This window comes from Triticum urartu, chromosome 3A (assembly GCF_056163025.1).
Source record: "Triticum urartu cultivar PI428250 chromosome 3A, HENAU_Tu73, whole genome shotgun sequence".
In the NCBI taxonomy this organism is placed as follows: Eukaryota; Viridiplantae; Streptophyta; class Magnoliopsida; order Poales; family Poaceae; genus Triticum; species Triticum urartu.
Genome location: NC_141875.1, coordinates 7,929,319 through 7,951,860, shown reverse-complemented (window position 1 = coordinate 7,951,860; position 22,542 = coordinate 7,929,319). Strand labels below are relative to the sequence as shown.

Here is a 22,542-nt window from a genome sequence, read left to right as displayed (position 1 = left end):
GCATTCTCAGTTTATTTTCAGCATTGCTCACTTAGAAACAACCTAAATTATGTAGGCATATAAGGAGTTTGTCGAGCATAGGAATCTCGAGGTGCGGGAGTACTTGAAACGAGTGAAGGCAAACGATGATTACAACCGTCAGATGATGACGGTTAGTTTTGCCCTCTTAAAACCAACCTAAATTTTTGCACTTTCATTCCTTCTGATCTTCTAGTTTGCTTGTTTAACTAACATTCAGGCTATGTTGGCGTCTTGGACTAACCGCACGGATCCACCACAAATGGGACCCCCACCACCACCTGCGGGAGAACCCCCACACGTGCCCACGTTCGATGAATGGGTGGCACTAGGCAGTGATGGTTCGGTTAGTACATTTGCCTAACTACTAGCAAACTAGTTCTCGTTCATGAAACACTATCATATCATATTTACTGCTAGAATCTTTTCTGAAACATGTAGGGGACCGGTGGCTCGACTCCTGCTCCGTCGACCCCAGTCACTCCGATCTGGCAGAGTGGTGGTGGTCGCGATGCCGGTTTTGGCAGAGGTGGTGGTGGTGGTTTTGGTGGAGGTGGTGCTTTTGGCGGAGGTGGTGGTGGTTATGGCGGAGGTGGTGGTTTTGGCGGGGGTGCTCTTGCTTGATGATTCCGTGCATGTGGCCATCGTGCCATGCCTTTCATATTCCTACTTTTATCATGTTTCATGTCTTGCACTACTTTTATGTTCATGAACTTCCATCGGTGATGATCTTTAGATGATGTGATGAACTTGAGTATGTTTAGATGATGATGGTGAACTTGAGTATGTTTAGATGAACTTGAGTATGTTCACATGATGAATTGTCATATTTCTGCATAATTTCATATTGTTCTGTTTTGAAATGCTGTCAAATGAATTGGAAAAGAGAAAACAGGGAAAATAATAATAAAAAAAACTATGCCTACGGCAAAGCCGTCGACATATATACGCCCAGGAGTTACCAGGGCTTGCCACGTGGCAAACTATGCCGACGGCTTTGCCGTAGGCATAGCCCTGCTGCCAGGAGAAACCAGGAGCTGCCACGTGGCAGACATATGCCTACGGCAAAGCCGTCGGCATAGTATAGCCGTAGGCACAGCCCTGCCGCCAGGAGAAGCCGGGGGACGACACGTGCCGCAGGTATGCCGACGGCATACCTGCGCCACGTGTCGTCTCCTGAATCGCGCTGTTGACGGTGCCGTCCGTTGCCGTCAGACGGAAAACAACGCCGACGGCTACACTATGCCGACGGCTATCCCACGGCCGTCGGCATATGCACCTATGCCGACGGCTATACTACGCCGACGGTCTGACACATCTACGCTGACGTGATCTACGCCGACGGGGCTATGCCGACGGCGGCCGTAGGCATAGATCTATGCCGACGGCAAAGGACCTATGCCGACGGCCCTGGGCCGTAGGCATAGCCCGCGAGTCCGGTAGTTGCATCCCTCCGGTCTACGTTCCCACCGAACAACCCCTGTGTCGTCCTACCATGGCAGCCGTCGCGGATCCACAAGAGGCCACCAACGCCGTCCGTCCGCCGCAAGGCGACAATCGACAACCATCATCAACCTTGAGAGTCACCGAAACTGTCCACCGCGCTTCCCGGCAATGTCCAGCTGCCGGAACCACCACTGCTGCGCCGCCACCCCCACTAGCTGAGTCGAGGTAGGGGTAGCCGCCCGCAGCCCATGTCGGCCAAGACCCGCACCCCTGGATGAAATGGGCCTGGAGCAGCTGGCAACGCCCCGGAGCAGCCGCTTCGCTGTCCACCCAATGTGCACCACCAGCACCTGCCGGCGGCCAGACCAGATCACGACCTCCAGCCCGTGCCCCTGCTTCCAGCGACCCAGCAAGGCCGCCAGCCACCCCCCGCGTTGCGCATGGCCAGCCCGTAGCCAGATCCGGTCAGACCTAGCAGGGATCGACGCGCACGCGGCCACTCGATGAATCCGCCCGCACAGCCGCCACGCCACGAGCGAGAAGAAGGCCAACACAACACGTCGAAGCCGTCATCCCGTGCCAGAAGCGCATCACGGAGAGGGGAACCAGAGCCCCTCCGCCGCCTATGCCAACGGGGCTTTGCCCAACGGCTCCACGTGGCTGCGGCACAGGGGGGGGGGGGGGGTCGTGGAGCCGGGAAGGCAGATGGGGGCGGCCGCCCGTAGGGTTTGCCACCGGGCAAACGCGGGGGCATCACCAACGCATGTTTTAATATTTTATTATTTGTTTAAATTTGGTAGAATCTTCATCTACAAGTTGAGAAGATGAAGAACATGTGTTTATGCATTTGCTGCAAATCATCCTTTCTAAGCAATGAGAATTTTGCTCATCCTTCCATTTTACTTTGATTAAGTAGTCAATGACGAAGGCGGCACCCCATTCTTTGTCGTTAGGTAGCATCCAGGATCGTGCTGCAGTAGTACCCTGACAGCTGCTGCACTGGTTGGCTCGGTTATCGTCGAAGAATTCCACCTCTGAATGCAACATTCCGCCGTGTGAGATTGTGGTCCAATCACCGTGATAGCTGCTGCAGCCTCAATCGCCATGGAGAAATTTCAACATTGAGTGCAATATCTTGTCCTGTCTTCGAGGTTCTGCAAGTCACTACAACACGTTGGTTAATCAGAGGCGTAATGTTGCAGGCGTTTTCTAAAACGCCCTCTTACATGTTATGCGGAGGCACTTTTCGGAATTGCCTTGAAAGAGCAGAGTATTTGAGGCATTTTAGAAGAACGCCTCAAAACCAAGATGCAACGGCGGCAAAATTTCAAAACGCTGTGGTTTCGTTGTACATACAGAGGCGTATTAGGAGAACGCCGTGGCTCGGATAATTTTGGCGGCATTCTGCAGAAGGCCTGACTGTATTCGAAGGCGTTTTGATGCATGGTATGCGCGTAGGTTGGCTGCAGGGCTGTTGTGGCCGCGGCGGCACGCAAAGGGATTGGCCGGTGCCGTAGGACGGTCGCTCGCTCAGGCACCGAGCAGCTGCAAGCTGGCCCGTACTGCTGCTGGTGCGGTGACTGCAGACCGGTGGCCGATCTGCTGCAAGGAAGGCGCTGACAGTTGCAAACTCTCGTCGCCGTTGCCGTCGCGGTCGCCGTTGCCGTTGCCGTCGCCGTCGCCGTCACCGTCGAGCTGCAATAAAGGTGTGCAATGACAACTCCAAACTCAGGTTCCCGTCGCCGTCGTGTTCCGGCCACCGGCGATGCGCAGGTGTGATGCCTTCAGGGAGAGGCATGCATGCCTGTTTTAAGTCAGCAATACGCGGCTGACCACTTTAGGGTCAATTTTTTTTCCAGGCGCGCGAGCACACGGTACAGTCAGTTTAGTCCCATACCGCTTGCCGAGTAAGACCTGAACCTACTTATAAGGAGGAGGCTATCGCACTCTGTCAAGCATGGTAGATACACGTAGGTTAGGATTAGGATTTAGTTTGATTGATTGATTAGATTAGATTTCAGGATCCAGTTCTCAACAGCTCGATCAAACAGGCGCACGTAGCTGAGGTAGTAGATGCATGCGCGCGTGGCCTGTAGAGGGAGTGACTGACGAGGACCTTTTCCTTTCAGCTCGATTTTGTGCAGTGTTTACAGAAAACGCCTCGGATACGTTGGAGCATTGGAGGCGTTTTCATGCCTGCCGCGGAACGCTCGATCTTTCGAGGCATTATTGGAAAACGCCTTCAATTACATTTCCCTTCACGACCATTTCTAGCGTTTTAGAGAAACGCCGCAACAAACATATAAAGGCACTTCTTTGTCTTTCGGGGGCATTTTAAAATGCCTCGTAATATCAACTGTGTTGTAGTGAGTTATTCGACACCGACTCATGGACTATGCATGCGATTAGTCGATATTTTCGTTTGGATGACAAGTACAACCAGGATGAAGTTGTTCTCATCATGGTAGTTGCGTGCCTGGGCAGGAACCACTGAAGCTTCTGCCGTGTTGTATGGTCTAGCTAGAAAGCTCCATGGTCTTGGAAATGAATGCCAGTACGGTCTTTATACTATTCTTGCCATTTCACCATGAAGGTTTAGAAATGCAAGATGAGTACCGACTACTCTTTAAGAAAAGAAAGTTTGAAACAATCTGCGGAAACATGTAATAGCTAGCAGATTAGCAAAACTCCTACTGCTATGCCCTTGCCATCTTATTCATAATATTTTGCTTCAGCTCCTGCTGCTGCCGCTGATCTGTGTTTTCTGTTTTGCTCAAACCTGGAGTTCCTAGCACAAAAGGAACTCCAGCAAACCAGACCCTAGTATCCATGGTTATATTCTGTTCTTATATAACGGAAACTGGAGTCAGGTTTGAGCAATTGGAGTTCCTTTTGCTCCAGTTATCGTGGAAACTGACCCTAGTATACCCTAGTAAACTGACCCTAGTATACCTGGTGCCATGGATTTTATAGAGAAAAGTATACTAGGGTCATGCTGTAGTAGTACGTGACAGCTGCTGCACTGGTTGGCTCAGTTATCGTGGAAGAATTCCACCTTTTGAGTGTGACATCTCGAGCGCCGTGTGAGATTGCAGTCCAATCCTTCCTCATCAGCAGCAGTAAACATACCATGAAAGGGTAAATGCACATCACATCATCAGCATGAAGGATGAAGATCCGGTCTATGGTTCCAGTGCTGCTCGTATCTAAATGCTGAAAGTATGTCTTTGAAAGTTGAAACTGAGAGCAGCACAAACTAGTGGTTGCAAATGGACAAAGACAGGAGGGCTTATGAAGTAAGCATGCATAATCCACGGCCTGTAGATGTAGAACCAGCGTGCTACAATCTGTGGGTTTATGATTTCTACTCTACATGCTTTTGAGTTTGGTATTGCTAATACATGTCACTATCAAACACTTGGAAGCTGGAGCGTATCAAAAAATCTCACAGGCACCACTTCGGATATCTCCACTAATCCACAAAAATATTACACAACAATTAAGGTCTTTGATGCCGAAAGCGCCACTTGTGGCCGCGTTTCCTTTTTATTTGTATTACTGGTACTCGGTGACTTGAACTTGATTCGCGTTTAATAAAATGGCTGTGTGCATCCTATAATGCAGAGGTCGTGGTACTCCCCTTCTCGAAAAAATGCGAAGGTCTTTGATGCCGAAAGCACCACTTGGAAGCTGGAGCCTATCAAAAAACTATCCTTCCCACCATATAAAGACCGATCGATCGATAAGATAACAGCTCGCACTTGCATCTCTGTCCCATACATGGCCTCACTTGGATTTCCATCCATATCCATACCCATTCTGTTCTTGATCACCTTGCTGTCCACTGTACCCACGTCTTCTCCTGGTCCAAGCAAGACCAATGGTAGCGACACTGATCTTACTGCCCTGCTTGCTTTCAAAGCACAGCTCTCCGACCCTCTCAGCATCCTTGCCAGCAACTGGACTGCTGGTACGAATTTCTGCCACTGGTTTGGTGTTGCATGCAGTCGGCGCCGGCAGCGCGTCACCGCTTTGGAACTGCCGGGCTCCCCCCTCCATGGATCAATCACTCCTCACCTTGGTAATCTCTCTTTCCTCTCTGTTCTCAACCTCACCAATACAAATCTCACGAGCTCCATCCCAGATGATTTAGGACGGCTTCGTCGTCTTAAATACCTATATCTCGGATTCAATGGCCTACCAGGTAGCATCCCAACCACCATAGGAAACCTCACAAGGCTTCATGTTCTTTCCTTGCATTATAACCATCTATCTGGTTCAATCCCGGTAGAACTGCAGAACCTGCAGAGTCTTGTCTACTTCAATATCTTTGGGAATTACCTGAGCGGCTCAATACACACCTATCTATTTAATAATACCCCTCTGATAACTCGCCTGAGCTTCGGCAACAACAGCCTATCGGGACATATACCATCTTGTATTGGCTCCTTACCAATGCTTGAGTACCTTGACCTTCAAGTGAATCATTTCACCGGCCCAGTACCTCCATCCATATTCAACAATTCTAGATTAACCGAAATCTGATTTGCATTGAACTACAACTTAACTGGTCCAATCCCTAACAATGAAAGTTTTAGTCTACCAGCGTTGCGAAAGATCGGCCTGGGCTCTCCGGTGAGATTCCATTGGGGCTCTCCTCTTGTCGCTACCTCCAAACTATCTCCTTAAGTGAGAATTCCTTTGAGGGTGTTGTGCCAACGTGGCTGGGCAAGCTTTCTCATCTCAATTTCCTTTCCTTGGGTTTGAATCACCTTGTTGGTCCAATTCCTGTTGCACTTAGCAACCTCACTCAGCTAGGTTTACTAGCCCTGCAAGGCTGTAACCTGTCAGGAGTCATTCCGGAAGAATTTGGACAGTTGGAGCTGTTAGAGTGCTTTGGATCGAGTCGGTTAGATCTTCTCGGTGAACCTACCTTCTCTCTGAGTCGATGATCCCGCCGAGGTGGCCATGGTGGATGGCGACGGCGGTGATGGCAGAGAGATGGCGGCGGTGGAGGAGCTTCCCGTGAGCACCGCGCTAACCCTAGATCGGTAGGGAGTATCGGTGGGGTTTGTGGCAACGATCAACCTCGCGAGTCGTGCCCCGGCCCCCACCTCTGTTATATAGCGCGGGTCACAGGAGCCCACCAACCATGGTTTGGTTGGGCGCCCCCGATCAGGGCGCGAGTCAAGGGCCCGTCGAGCCGTTGGGCTCGATCGAGAGGAGATCAACCTAACATTCTCCCCCTTGATCTCAACTTTACTTTTTTTAACTTTATACTTTCTAGTTTATTTGTTTCATCACATATTGGTACATAGAGCATGTTTCATCGTCACAGCTTAATTGCCGTTAGAATCATACAGCTACAACATACGTTATGTTCAGAAGCAAATTCTGTTTCTTTTGGGCCTATCCAGGAATCATAAGGCTTTCCCTTAAACCCATGCCGGCTAAGTGTTCCTTGAACACATTGGGTGGTAAGCCTTTCGTTAGCGGACCCGCAAGCATATCCTTTGTCCTTATATGCTGGAGACTTATAGTTTGATCCTGGATTTTATCTTTCACAACATAATACCTTATCTCTATTGTTTTGGCAGCATTACTCAACTTGTTGTTGTGAGCGTAAAATACTGCGGGTTGGTTGTCGCAATACATCTTTAGTGGTTTGTGAATACAATCTACCACTTTCAAGTCGGGTACAAATTTCTTTAGCCATATCGTCTGCCCCGTGGCTTAGAAGCATACTATGAATTCTGCATACATCGTGGATGATGCAACTATCGACTGTTTGGAGCTTTTCCACGAAATAGCTCCCCCAGCGAGAGTGAAGACGTATTCTGACGTGGATTTTCTATCATCTCTGCCCCCCGCAAAATCTGCGTCTGAATACCCTTTTATCTTTAGGGAATCACTTCTCCTGTATATTAGCATGTAGTCCTTCGTGCCTTGCGCATAACGCAATGCTTTCTTTACCATCTTCCAGTGCTCCATGCCTGGATTCTCTTGATATCTACCGAGTACCCCGGTGATAAAAGCTAAGTCAGGGCGAGTGCACACTTGTGCATACTATAAGCTGCCAACTGCCGAAGCATATGGTACTGCTTTCATTTGATCGATCTCGTACTGGTTCTTGGGACATTGGAATTTCCCAAAACTATCGCCCTTGACTATAAGAGCAGGTGTGGCTTTACTCGCATGCATATTATACTTTTTAAGAACCTTTTCTAAATATGCTTTCTGCGATAGTCCTAAGACTCCATTGTTCCTATCTCGATGAATTTCTATGCCCAAAACATATGATGCTTCACCAAGATATGTTATGTCAAAATCTGAGGATAAGAACAACTTTGTTTCTTGTAGTAGACTAACATCACTGCTAGCAAGCAGGATATCATCCACATACAAGATTAGGAAAATATATTCCCCATTTTAAACTTTGCATAAATGCAGTTATCCTCAATTTTTTTTCTTTAAATCCTAAATTTTTAATCGTTTGATTAAACTTTAGATACCACTGCCGAGAGGCTTTTCTTAATCCATAAATGGATTTCTTCAGGCGGCATCCCATATTTTCCTTGCCTTCCATGATAAAACCCTTAGGTTGTTTCATGTAGACATTTTCTTTTAAATCACCATTCAGAAATGACGTCTTAACATCCATTTGATGTAACTCTAAATCAAAATGAGCAACTAATGCCATTATGATTCTGAAGAAATCCTTACATGAGACTGGAGAAAATGTCTCATTGTAATCTATCCCTTCTCTTTGTGTAAATCCTTTTGTCACGAGTCGTGCTTTATACTTTTCTATATTCCTTTTAGAGTCATACTTAATTTTGTAGACCCATTTACAGCCTACTGTTTTGGCTCCTTTAGGAATTTCCTCTAAGTCCCAAACATCTTTGGAACTCATCGATTTCATCTCGTCTTCCATTGCCTTCATCCACTTCGATGAATGAGGGCTTCTCATGGCTTCTTCATATGAGGTGGGATCTTTTTCCATATGAACCATTTCTGTGTTATAAACTTTAAAGTCAGTAGAAATAGCTGACTTTCTTGGTCTTCTAGACCTTCTAAGGGCCTCAGTTTCTGGCACATTTTGTGCCTCAACTTCTGGCACTTCTTCTAAAATTTGTTGTTGCGCCTCCCTTTCATGCTTAACAACGGGTTCAGTCGGCTCCTGACAGACAGGTTCTGGGTCTACCCCCAAGGTTGTCATGGGTGGAGCTGCAATTGGTAGTGAGAAAAATGGCTCCTGAATCACCGGATTAGGTGCATGCACCCTCTTCTCCTCAAGATCAATTTTCCGAGCTACCAAGCTCCCCCTCATCATTTCGTCCTCTAAGAAGACTGCATGTATCGTTTCTACAAACTTTGTATATCTGTCTAGGCAGTAGAAACGAAAACCCTTTGATCTGTCTGGATAGCCAATGAAGTGGTAACTCACTATTTTGGGATCTAACTTTGCAATGTTTGGATTAAACATTTTGACCTCAGTAGGGCACCCCCACACCCTGAAGTGTTGTAGGGAGGGCACCCTTCCTGTCCATAGCTCGTACGGTGTTTTGGGCACCGACTTGCTTGGCACTCTATTGAGAATGTGAATGGCGGTTTTAAGTACCTCCATCCATAACCCCAATGGCAAGTTGGAATAACTCATCATTTTGCGCACCATATCCATAAGTGTACGGTTGCGCCTTTCAGCTACTCCATTCTTTTCTCCCAGAGTGGGATACATTAAAAGCACCTGAGTTATCATATCTTTTTCTTGCCAGAATTTCTCCCGCCATACGGGATTTTTGACATAATATTATGTCAACTTTACCCCATTACGCAGGTATTTTCCCAGACTTTTCCCGCCATGCGGGTTTTATCATAATCATCTTTTCCCGCCACACGGGTAATTCCCTGTAAGGGAACATAAATGCCAGAATTGGCTCTTTTGACTACATATTCAATCATCAAATTTAGGAATAAATTCGAATGCTCTTTGACACACATGCTTGATCCGATGTTGGTCAAATTAAACACACATGTTGCTTGAAAAATCTTCTTCATAGAGAGTACATGAAAGACATTCATCAAAAGACTCTCAATGATCTGTCTCTTTTCTTTTGATGCCATTCTTTAGAGAGAACATACTCCCTCACGTTATGACCTTTCTTGGTCATCTTTCGGGTCACAAGTACCCAACCATTCGCTTTCACGAATGAAAGCATGGAAAAGTTTTTGGTCTGAGAAAACTTAGCCAATAATCAACGTTAATGGGCATAAAATAACCCTACGTTGGTCTGGTTAAAAAATGCACATTAAACTTTTGAAACTTTCTTTTATATTCTAAATCACCGTTGTGGCAGAATTAGAATAAGCATAATCCTTCTACATTAATTCCATATCACCGTTGGGCAGAAATGGAAATAATGCATATAACTCATAAACAATGTGATGATAGTATTTCTATTAAACAACTTTGCTAAGAATTAATCATCATCATCAACTTTATTGCAGCGGGAACAAGAAATATACAATTCTCTAGTTCAAGAGCATTTCTTGATCTTCATACGTTCTCTAAAAATTGATCACTTTGATACAAAATTTATCAGAGATTGAAACTTTGAACATAAGGCTCATAGAATTATAGCACCGTTATCATCAACGTTGGTCAGAAAATAACAATACCATATTTTAATTTTAAAACAAATATCTTTGTTTTGTCATAGCGGAAACTATCTGCATCTTATTTCACCTAGAGGGGAAAAACATTGCTAAGAACATTTCTTCCAATTAAATTTCCCCGTTGGTTCCAATTTAATTGAAGAATAAAACTTTTACTTTGCAGTAGAAACTTTACAATATTCTATTCAAAAACAATTCTGTACTCTTTTAATCCCTAAGCAATTTTAACCGGTTGGCTCAAAAATGCATTAGAGAAGCAACAATTTAATCTTTTACTTTAGTTCTATTCACTTTTAAAAGAGCACCTTTAAATTTCAATAATAAAACATGATCATGTTATTAATAACGTTGGTCATAAAAATAACATAATCATATTCATTCTAATAATCACTTTAATATGCTCTTTAAATATAATTCTATCTAAACTTTTATTTTCTTTGTAAAAGAGCACTATTAATTACTTACACAGCGGAAAAAACATGAATACAAATTCATGAACTTTTTACTCTTTACAAAAACTTTTTCTTTTACTAAAGAAAAATTCATGAACTTTATTATTTTCTTTGTAAAAATTCATGAACATTTCTTTTTCTGAAAATTTTCTATTTTAGTTTTCAGAAACTTTTCTGTTTACTTTTCTATTTTTCTAAACAAAAAAAATTCGTTGGAAAAATAATTTGCATAGAAAAATTATTTTTGAAATCTGCCCAAAAAATCTGGACAAAAACTATTAAAAAAAACACGCAGCTTCAGCCGACCTCGGCCTGGCGCGGGAGGCCCGCAGCGGCCCATGGCCTGCTCCTCCGCGCGCTCGCGCGAGCCGGACTCGCCTCGGTCTGGGCCACCGGCCTCAGCCCAGCGCTGCCTCCTCCTCTTTGGCCCAAAAGGCCCAACGCCGCTTTAGGTTTTCGATCTGCACCGTCCGTGGAGATCCGCCGGCCAGGCGCGCGTTTCGCTCGAACAAAACAGGTGAGCGAGGGAGAGTCGAGCGCAGCCTCGGTGAATCCCTCCCACCCCGCGCCGCTCGCGCGTCTCTGTGCCCGCCGGCCACGCCAGCGACGGCACGGCCGCCAGCCACGACGGCGAAGCCCACCGCGCTGCGCGGGCCACTTCTTCCCCTCCTCTCCTCCCTCTTCTTCCTGTGACAGAAAGAGAGAGCGGCGCGCCGGATGCATTCTTTTGTGCACCCGCAGTTTCCTCCGGCCGCCGGCCAGCCGCCGACGACGAGGGTACCTGGCGCGGCGATGGCTCCTCCTTTCTTTTCTCCAGTCCCCGCGCCACGGAGAGTGAGAGAGAGCGCAAGCCGAGCCCACCTCTGCTCCCCCTTGCGCGACGACGGCGGAGCATGCGTCGTTGCCTTCCCCTCGCCGGCCACGCGTTCGCCTCGCGGTGAGCGCGTTGCCGTCGAACGGGTTGGCCGCGGTGTTCTTTGCCCCCTCCGGGGTAGGTTCTTCGTCCGATGCCTCGGCTTGCCGATGCATGTCTGGATCAAGAGGAACAAGCGCGGCCATGATGGCGGCGCTCTTTGCCGGCGAGGCCTGAAGCCGTACTCCGGTTTACTTTTTTTGATTTTCTTTACTCTGCCCTGCTAGGGTTCTTTGGGGAGGGATGGAACTTTTGCTTTGAATTCTTTCTACCGAAAAGGTCTAACCTGATTTGGCTGATACCATTGTTAGAGTGCTTTGGATCGAGTCGGTTAGATCTTCTCGGTGAACCTACCTTCTCTCTGAGTCGATGATCCCGCCGAGGTGGCCATGGTGGATGGCGACGATGTTGATGGCAGAGAGATGGCGGCGGTGGAGGAGCTTCCCGTGAGCACCGCGCTAACCCTAGATCGGTAGGGAGTATCGGTGGGGTTTGTGGCAACGATCAACCTCGTGAGTCGTGCCCCGGCCCCCACCTCTGTTATATAGCGCGGGTCACAGGAGCTCACCAACCATGGTTTGGTTGGGCGCCCCCGATCAGGGCGCGAGTCAAGGGCCAGTCGAGCCGTTGGGCTCGATTGGGAGGAGATCAACCTAACAGGAGTAACTCACTGTGTTGGATTACTTGGATATCTCAATCAACCAACTAGTCGGATCCATTCCTGCTTCTATTGACAACCTGTCTGAATTAGCATACCTGCTCTTAAACAATAATATGTTCCTTGGATCGGTACCAGGAACAATTGGTAGTACCAATTCTATGATTCGTATTGATATTTCAAAGAACTGCCTAGAGGGGGATCTTAGCTTCTTATCCCGTTTTTCTAATTTTACAAAGCTCCAATTTATTCACATCTCTTCAAATAATTTCACTGGTGGCATTCCTAACTATGTGGGGAACCTGTCAAGCCAGCTGCAGATTTTCATTGCATCTGAGAACAATTTAGTTGGTGAACTTCCGGCTACGATTTCAAACCTAACTCGTCTTGAATGGCTAGATTTTTAAGAGAATCAGTTGGATAGCACAATTCCAGAATCCATCGTAATGATGGAGAATCTCCAGCGGCTTGACCTCGATGGGAATCACTTGTTTGGGTCCATCCCACCTCAGATTGCAATGCTCAAGAATATAGAACGTTTGTTCATCTACAACAATAAATTGTCAGGTTCAATACCGGAGGGGATTGGTAACCTGACCAAGTTAGAATACCTGGTACTATCTACCAACCAGTTATCATCAATAATCCCATCGAGTTTATTTCATCTTGACAGTCTTCTCCGGCTAGATGTGTCTCAAAACTTCTTGACAGGCACATTACCCATTGATATGGGATATTTGAAGCAAATTTACAGCATGGACCTCTCTGCAAACCTCTTGGTTGGTAGCATCCCATATTCGATTGGACAACTCCAAACGACAGCCTATTTGAACCTGTCAAACAATTCATTTGATGATTCACTTCCAGAATCTTTCGGCAAGGTAACCAGCTTGCAAACTTTGGACCTATCACATAACAGTCTTTCTGGTACAATACCAAAGTACCTAGTAAATTTCACCATCCTGACCAGCTTGAACCTGTCTTTCAACAAGCTACAAGGTCAAGTGCCAGAAGGTGGTGTCTTCTTAAATATTAGTCAACAATCCTTGATGGGGAATTCAGGGCTTTGTGGTGCTTCATGTTTAGGATTTCCATTGTGCCCAAGTAACTCTAAAAGAACTAACAATGGCCACATGCTGAAGATTTTGCTCCCTACTATCATCATAGCAATTGGACTTGTAGCTTTCTGCATATATGTAACAGTCAAAAAGAAGATTAAGAAGCGGCAAGGGATGTTAGCTTCTCCCGGTATGGTTGACATGCCCACCCATCACCTGGTCTCGTACCATGAGCTTGTTCGAGCAACTGATAATTTTAGTGAGAGCAACCTGCTAGGGTCTGGATGTTTTGGAAAAGTTTTCAAGGGCCAGCTAAGCAATGGTTTGATTGTTGCAATCAAAGTTCTAGACATGCAGTTAGAACAAGCGATGAGAAGCTTTGATATAGAGTGTGGTGTACTACGGATGGCACGACACCGCAATCTAATGAGGATACTCAATACCTGTTCCAACTTGGAATTCAGGGCATTGGTGCTTCAATACATGCCCAATGGCAGCTTAGAAATGCTGCTACACAACTCTCAAGGTACAACCGAATTGGGATTCAGTGAGAGACTAGGCATCATGCTCGATGTGTCATTGGCAATGGAGTATCTGCACCATGAACACTATGAGGTGGTCTTGCACTGCGACTTGAAGCCTAGCAATGTATTGTTCGATGAGGACATGACAGCACATGTGGCAGACTTTGGCATTGTAAGGTTGTTACTAGGTGATGATAACTCTACAATCACAATGAGCATGCCTGGAACTGTTGGCTACATGGCACCAGGTACTATTACTAGCTAGCACTTTTCTTGCTCAATCTACTTCTTATTGAACCATTGAGTAATTAAGTTAATCAGGCATGCCTTAATTTCAGAGTACGGGGCTCAGGGAAAAGCTTCACGAAAAAGTGATGTATTTAGCTTTGGAATCATGCTCTTTGAAATCTTGACTAGAAAGAGACCCACAGATGCGTTTTTTGTCGGAGAAATAAGCTTGAGGCAGTGGGTTGTTGAGGCGTTTCCGGCAGAACTTTTCCGTGTTGTGGACGATCAGCTACTACACGGGTCTTTTAGCAGTACACGGAAGGCTTTCTTGTGCCGGTATTTGAGTTGGGTTTGGCCTGCACTAGCGACTCTCCTGACCAAAGGATGACAATGAGCGATATGGTTGTGAAGCTGAAGAAGATCCAAGTGGCCTACAATAAATAGATAGCGGCCTCACGGAACAAAGCCAGTTCAACACTGCTTGGTTCATTCTGCTATATATCAGAATAAAGGGCGAAAACCATGCAACCAAATTCAAGATGTCAAAAAGCTATGATGCAGCTATTAAGATATGCCACAGGAATAGACTAGAACCTTCTAGATCCTATCACCATACATGGTTTGGTTGAGATAAACCTTAACCGTTTTCCATGTAATCCCTAGTATTCCCTGTGTATCAAGTCCAATAACCCCCAGATGTAATTTCCTGCTTGTACGCTATTACCGGATAAGCACCGCAATATAAATACATTGTACGCCATGTCCTGTGGGGCGTGAGACACTTCCTGAAATCCTGTATGGTATTAATGTTGGGAACGTAGTAATTTCAAAAAAAAAAAATTATGCACACGCAAGATCATGGTGATGCATAGCAACGAGAGGGGAGAGTGTTGTCCACGTACCCTCGTAGACCAAAAGCGGAAGCGTTATGACAACGCGGTTGATGTAGTCGTACGTCTTCGCGACCCGACTGATCAAGCACCAAAACTACGACACCTCCGAGTTCTAGCACACGTTCAGCTCGATGACGATCCCCGGACTCCGATCCAGCAAAGTGTCGGGGAAGAGTTCCGTCAGCACGATGGCGTGGTGACGATCTTGATGTTCTACCGTCGCAGGGCTTCACCTAAGCACCGCTACAATATTATCGAGGATTATGGTGGAGCGGGGCACCACACACGGCTAAGAGAACGATCACGAAGATCAACTTGTGTGTCTAGAGGTGCCCCCCTGCCCCCGTATATAAAGGAGCAAGGGGGGAGGGCCGGCCGGCCCTTGGGGCGCGCCAAGGAGGGGGGAGTCCTCCTCCTAGTAGGAGTAGGACTCCCCTTTCCTAGTCCAACTAGGAAGAGAGAAGGGGGAAGGAAAGAGAGGGAGAGGGAGAGGGAAAGAGGGGCCGCGCCCCCTTCCCCTAGTCCAATTCGGACTCCTCATGGGAGGGGGCGCGCCACCTCCTGGGCTGCTGCCCTCTCTCTCCCCTCAGGCCCACTAAGACCCAATACTTCCTCGGGGGGTTCCGGTAACCCTTCCGGCACTCCAGTTTTCTCCGAAATCACCCGAAACACTTCCGGTGTCCGAATATTGCCATCCAATATATCGATCTTTATGTCTCGACCATTTCGAGACTCCTTTTCATGTCCGTGATCACATCCGGGACTCCGAACAACCTTCGGTACATCAAAACATATAAACTCATAATGAAACTGTCATCGTAACGTTAAGCGTGCGGACCCTACGGGTTCGAGAACAATGTAGACATGACCGAGACACGTCTCTGGTCAATAACCAATAGCGGAACCTGGATGCTCATATTGGCTCCTACATATTCTACGAAGATCTTTATCGGTCAGACCGGATAACAACATACGTTGTTCCCTTTGTCACCGGTATGTTACTTGCCCGAGATTCGATCATCGGTATCTCAATACCTAGTTCAATCTCATTACCGGCAAGTCTCTTTACTCGTTCCGTAATACATCATCTCACAACTAACTCATTAGTTGCATTGCTTGCAAGGCTTAAGTGATGTGCATTACCGAGAGGGCCCAGAGATACCTCTCCGACAATCGGAGTGACAAATCCTAATCTCGAAATACGCCAACCCAACATGTACCTTTGGAGACACTTGTAGAGCACCTTTATAATCACCCAGTTACGTTGTGACGTTTGGTAGCACACAAAGTGTTCCTCCGACAAACGGGAGTCACTACTAGGAAAAGGCCTACTAATGACGCACCAATTTTTCCTACTAATGGCGCATCACTGGTGCGCCATTAGTATCACGCCACTAGTATTTATTACTAATGGCGCACCACTGGTGCGCCATTAGTATCTGGTATACTAATGGCGCACCACCCAGTGTGCCATTAGTATATATAACACCATGCGCCATTAGTATGCCTCCGAGGGGCCATATTTAACCATGTGCTTTGGCACAGTAATGGCGCACTGCGGATGGATGCGCCATTAGTATACTTGGCATACTAATGGCGCACTCTGTAGTGATACGCCATTAGTAAGAATATTAGGTTTTATTTTCTTTTTACTTTTCTAATTTTTGCACAGGTTACAAAATATATTATTTGACAGAATATAGACAGTAGCACACAGCAGCAACAGATTCATCAAATACAATAGAAGATTAGTCTCCGAATACAATTCATCATATTAGTCTCCGAATTCAAAATACCGAACAAAGATAAAACATTACAAGTCTCGAGACCGCGAGTATCGAGTTTGTCGGAAGTAATACTAATCCTAACAAGTCCTACTAATCATCATCATACAACTTCTACTCGTTATTCATAACAAGTCATACGATCATCATCTTGATAGTCATTGAACCAACCCTACTTAATTGTTCTTAGCACATGATCATCAGTATTAGGCAGGACCTAAATACCCTATTTAAGCTAAAATAGCATAAAACAATATAGACCCTGACTCTCCATTATGGAGAATGGAGAACATCCTGTCTCCAATTCTTGCGCTTCGCTTCCTTTTGCTTCCAAGAAGCTCCTTACGACTGTCCATACATTTTTTCCATCCTTTGATTTTCATGTCTCCACTTCTTTTAGAAATCTCGTATGGACAGTTGAGATTCGTAGGATGACCTGGCTGTATGTTCAAAACATTAAGACTACCTTTCTGATACATCATATGAGGCACACAATTCTCTGGGATTATTTGTTGAAAAACATAGTAATAACTTCATAGTTAGCAATGATGTACTAGTTTTAGAAGTATGCAAAAGATGCACGGATGTCGTAATAGTAAAAATCTTACCAGGGTATCTCCATGGTAGTTACCGTAGTTGAACACATGCACTAGTGGCATGTATTTACCATAATGTTGAGGAGTTTGATTGTGGATATTGTAATTCTCAATGTCAGTACAAAATCCGACTAGATGATTTTTCTCCTTGTAAGTTGTTAATTCGAAGCCATCGGTGTAGTGGGTTTTGTCTACCATCTCCCGCACATTCTTTGAACAATAAAAATAAGCTGTCAATGGAAATAAGCTGTCAACTATTTTGAAATAAACAATATAAATTAGCTAATAACTATGTTTGAGAAACTCACATAGTGGTAGAACTGGAGGCGTATCAACAAGGACCCAAATGTCCATATTGTCTTGGTTGATGTCAGGATTACCAAGATCCATGGTGATAAGCATACCCTCATCAAAACCATACATCTTCCAAAATGCTTCCCAATTTTTGCAACCAAAATGGGTTACGCTCTCAGAATTATATAGATTTACTTCAAAGTCCACATCGTGATGAGTCCTCAGGTGAATTTTCTTTGTTTCAGAAATTTCATGGTCTTCAAAATCCATCCTCTCCAAGACATAGCATCTTGCATGGCATGGGATAAGCTATACTCGAATTGTAAAAGATGAAAATTACACGTTGAAATAGTTGAAGTCATGCTTAATTATGAAAATAACACTTGTCGTCGTTGTGTACCGTTTCAACTTCGAAGGTCTCCTCGAGCTTAATGCTGAAGCGCCGATCATCGTCCAGGTGAGGCATGTCGCACAGACCTCGATCGTCGTGGCACCAGTCGCACTCCCCCGGAGACTTTCGTCGTCCGATGATGATGACGACATATCCTACGTACGTTCATAATTCAAAACTACATCATTTAGGGTTTGTCGACACCGAGGCATCCTAAAAGCTAAGCTTTTATCATTTAGGGTTTGTCGACGCTGATCATTCAGCTTTTATCATTTAGGCACCCTAGGTTGGGCCTAATCACTTGGCACTAATCACTTGGCTCTATTGCTACCTATGTTGGGTTTATCATCTAGGGTTTATCGATGCTAACGAGAATTCTAAGTTGGGCCTAATCACTTGGCTCTATTGCCACCTATGGTTTAATGCAGCAAGAATGGCGGGGTAGTTGATCCTACTTAACTAAGTACTAAGATACCCCGGCCCATGCATTAGTCGCAAGTACCCCATATGTCCTATTTTTAGCAAAGTCATGCTAAAATTCACGGAAAATTTCGGCATGACCTTTGCTGAAAATAGGACATATGGAGTACCCGAATTTGCCGGAACGGAAGTTAATCGACATTCTGGCAAACTCAAGGGCCTCTCGGGGTACAGCAGCAGTATCACAAGTTGACAAAATTCTCAAGTAGTACAGGAGCAACATCACAAATAGTACCAATGAACATATAGTCCAGCAACTTGAAAAAGCTGAAGTTCTCAGCATGAAGTAAACAGGAGTATCCAGAATAGTTATTTGCTTGATCTCAAGTTTGACATATACGATAGTGATAGATGTAAGGAGCAGAACAATGCCAAAGCCACAACCTCAAATCAGGAACAAATAAAAACACAAACTACAAATTGATGCGATCTAAATATACTTTTCCCTTACAACAAAATAGCACTGTGATTTACAATGTAATACTCCAAGCTGAGCTGAATATTTTCAAAGGTAGGACTATTTAGTTCATGAAACATAACATAAAATTTTGTTTCCTCTTGTTCAGTAATAATTAGTTTTTTAATGAATAACAATGGCATTTGATTTCTGCTGGTTTATTTAGAAACAATAGATCCCCAAGTCAAAAACCAGAATCTTGGAACACTTCAGGAGCACTTGAATTTCAAATTCTGCTGGTTTCTGTTGTTTATATTTAAATAAACAACGCAACTTCAGTAACATGGAACTAAGAGCAGAATAGTTATTTGGGGTACTAGCTAGCCAGACACCACCAATTATCAAACTTAGTTGTTACCTGAATATTTCAAAGCAGACTTAGGTACAGATGTCACCCATACTACCTTGGTTGGAACAGTCAATGCAATCTACTAGGATAGTAACAAGGCATGCATTTACAAGTTTAAGAAAAGTCTATAGATCTTGCTTCAGTTAATCTGCAAGGAAGCCTATAGATCTTGCTCGAATGCAGTAGCAAACTGAAGAGGAAAAACTGAAGATTACTGTGAATAACAATGTACAGTAGCAAACTCAAACTGAATCCAGTAACCATGTGAATAACAATTTATAGTAGATTTTCTACTCCAAGTTCAAGCCCAAACATCTGAATTACTTTAGCTAAGATTGTACATTTCTAAACTTGTTTCAATTGTTGAACATGTTTCAATTGGAAACCTCGACGGTGCACCAGATGGAAGAGGAGAGCAGCATGGGGAGAGGGGAAGCTCACCGTGTGGCACAAGGAGGCCGGCGAGAGCTTAGTAGCAGCAGAGGGTGGTGGTGCCCGAGGGGGAAGACGAGGGCGATGCAGCAAAGACGAGCTCGAGGTTGGGGTCGGGGAGGACGAAGCAGAGCTCGTGGACTTGCCGCCGAGGTGCGGGGACGGCGATGGCCGCAGCTAACATGGCGACGAGGCTCGAGATCTGGCGGAGAAGGCGAGCGGGGGAGAGGGCGAGCATGGTGGCGCGGCTATGGCGTCGGCCGGACGACGGAAGGAGGGGGCGCGCGTGAGGGTGTGGCGAGGGGGGATCGAAGTGGATCTGGCGAGGGAGGGACGATGGGATCAGTCGAATTAGCAATGGCGCACCCCAGAGCGGTGCGCCATAAGTAATCTTTTTTTATAGCAATGGCGCACCACCCAGAGGTGCGCCATAAGTAACTTTTTTTTCATAAGTAATTTATTATTATTATTATTATTTTTTGTTGCATCTAATAATTTTTTAGAAAATGCATATGAATATGAAACAGTAATAATTTTTTTTATAAAAACAGTAATAATTTTTTAAAAATATCATCAAATTTCTTATTTGAAAATATTTATGAATCGAAAAAATGTGATCAAATTTATTATTTGAAAATATCATCAAATTTGTTATTTGAAAATATAAACAAATTTGTTTTTTTGGATTTTTAGTTGCATTCATTTGTGACGGTGGACCGGGGGAGGGTGCGGGGGGTCCGCGGCGGCGGTGGTGCGGGGGAGGGTGCGGGGGGTCGTCGGCGGCGGTGGAGCTAGTCAAGTAGAGGCATACTAGTGACGTTTAGTTTGTCTATGTATTCACACAAGTATTATGTTTCCGGTTAATACAATTCTAGCATGAATAATAAACATTTATCATGAAATAAGGAAATAAATAATAACTTTATTATTGCCTCTAGGGCATATTTCCTTCAGTCTCCCACTTGCACTAGAGTCAATAATCTAGTTCACATCGCCATGTGATTTAACATGAATGGTTCACATCTTTATGTGGTTAACACCCATAGTTCACATCGACATGTGACGAACACCCAAAGGGTTTACTAGAGTCAGTAATCTAGTTCACATCGCTACGTGATTAACACCCAAAGAGTACTAAGGTGTGATCATGTTTTGCTTGTGAGAGAGGTTTAGTGAACGGGTCCGCCACATTCAGAGCCATATGTATTTTGCAAATTTCTATGTCAACAATGCTCTGCACGGAGCTACTCTAGCTAATTGCTCCCACTTTCAATATGTATCCAGATTGAGACTTAGAGTCATCTAGATCAGTGTCAAAACTTGCATCGACGTAACCCTTTACGATGAACCTTTTGTCACTTCCATAATCGAGAAACATATCCTTATCCCACTAAGGATAATTTTGACCTCTGTCTTGTGATCTACTCCTAGATCACTATTGTACTCCCTTGTCAAACGCAGTATAGGGTATACAATAGATCTGGTACACAGCATGGCATACTTTATAGAACCTATGGCTGAGGCATAGGGAATGACTTCCATTCTCTTTCTATCTTCTGCCGTGGTCGGGTTTTGAGTCTTACTCAATTTCACACCTTGTAACACAGGCAAGAACTCTTTCTTTGACTGTTCCATTTTGAACTTACTTCAAAATCTTGTCAAGGTATGTACTCATTGAAAAAATTTATCAAGCGTCTTGATCTATCTCTATAGATCTTGATGCTCAATATGTAAGTAGCTTCACCTAGGTCTTTCTTTGAAAAAACTCCTTTCAAACACTCCTTTATGCTTTGCAGAATAATTTTACATTATTTCCGATCAACAATATGTCATTCACATATACTTATCAGAAATGTTGTAGTGCCCCCACTCACTTTCATGTAAATACAGGCTTCACCGCAAGTCTGTATAAAACTATATCCTTTGATCAACTTATCAAAGTGTATATTCCAACTCCGAGATGCTTGCACCAGTCCATAGATGGATCGCTGGAGCTTGCATATTTTGTTAACACCTTTAGGATTGACAAAACCTTCTGGTTGCATCATATACAACTCTTCTTTAAGAAATCTATCAAGGATTGCAGTTTTGTTATCCATTTACCAGATTTCATAAAATGCAGCAATTGCTAACATGATTCGGACAGACTAAGCATCGATACGAGTGAGAAAATCTCATCGTAGTCAACACCTTGAACTTTGTCAAAAACCTTTTTCGACAAGTCTAGCTTTGTAGATAGTAACACTACTATCAGCGTCCGTCTTCCTCTTGAAGATCCATTTAATCTCAATTGCTTGCCGATCATTGGGCAAGTCAACCAAAGTCCACACTTTGTTCTCATACATGGATCCCATCTCAGATTTTATGGCCTCAAGCCATTTTGCGGAATCTGGGCTCATCATCGCTTCCTCATAGTTCGCAAGTTCATCATGGTCTAGTAACATGACTTCCAGAACAGGATTACCGTACCACTCTGGTGCGGATCTCACTCTGGTTTACCTACGAGATTCGGTAGTAACTTGATCTGAAGTTTCATGATCATCATCATTAGCTTCCTCACTAATTCGTGTAGGTGCCACAGAAACCGGTTTCTGTGATGAACTACTTTCCAACAAGGGAGCAAGTACAATTACCTCATCAATTTCTACTTTCCTCCCACTCACTTCTTTCGAGAGAAACTCCTTCTCTAGAAAGGATCCATTCTTAGCAACGAATGTCTTGCCTTCGGATCTGTGATAGAAGGTGTACCCAACTTTCTCCTTTGGGTATCCTATGAAGACACATTTCTCCGATTTGGGTTTGAGCTTATCAGGATGAAACTTTTTCACATAAGCATCGCAACCCCAAACTTTAAGAAACGACAACTTTGGTTTCTTGCCAAACCACAGTTCAT

General features: G+C 44.8%; 1 long non-coding RNA gene and 2 pseudogenes across 2 annotated transcripts; all 3 read left to right on the top strand.

The window, feature by feature from the left end:
* The first annotated feature begins 5 nt into the window (after positions 1–5).
* On the top strand, positions 6–531 carry LOC147977663 (uncharacterized). The gene is made up of 3 exons (XR_015599493.1): positions 6–151; positions 239–364; positions 460–531. It is a non-coding gene; the product is annotated as an uncharacterized LOC147977663 (long non-coding RNA).
* Positions 532–5,233: 4,702 nt separating this feature from the next.
* Positions 5,234–6,416, top strand: LOC147977662 (uncharacterized; annotated as a pseudogene).
* Positions 6,417–10,857: 4,441 nt separating this feature from the next.
* On the top strand, positions 10,858–14,757 carry LOC125542265 (putative LRR receptor-like serine/threonine-protein kinase At3g47570; annotated as a pseudogene). The gene is made up of 2 exons (XR_015617910.1): positions 10,858–13,993; positions 14,084–14,757. The product of XR_015617910.1 is annotated as a putative LRR receptor-like serine/threonine-protein kinase At3g47570 (transcript).
* Positions 14,758–22,542: the final 7,785 nt, after the last annotated feature.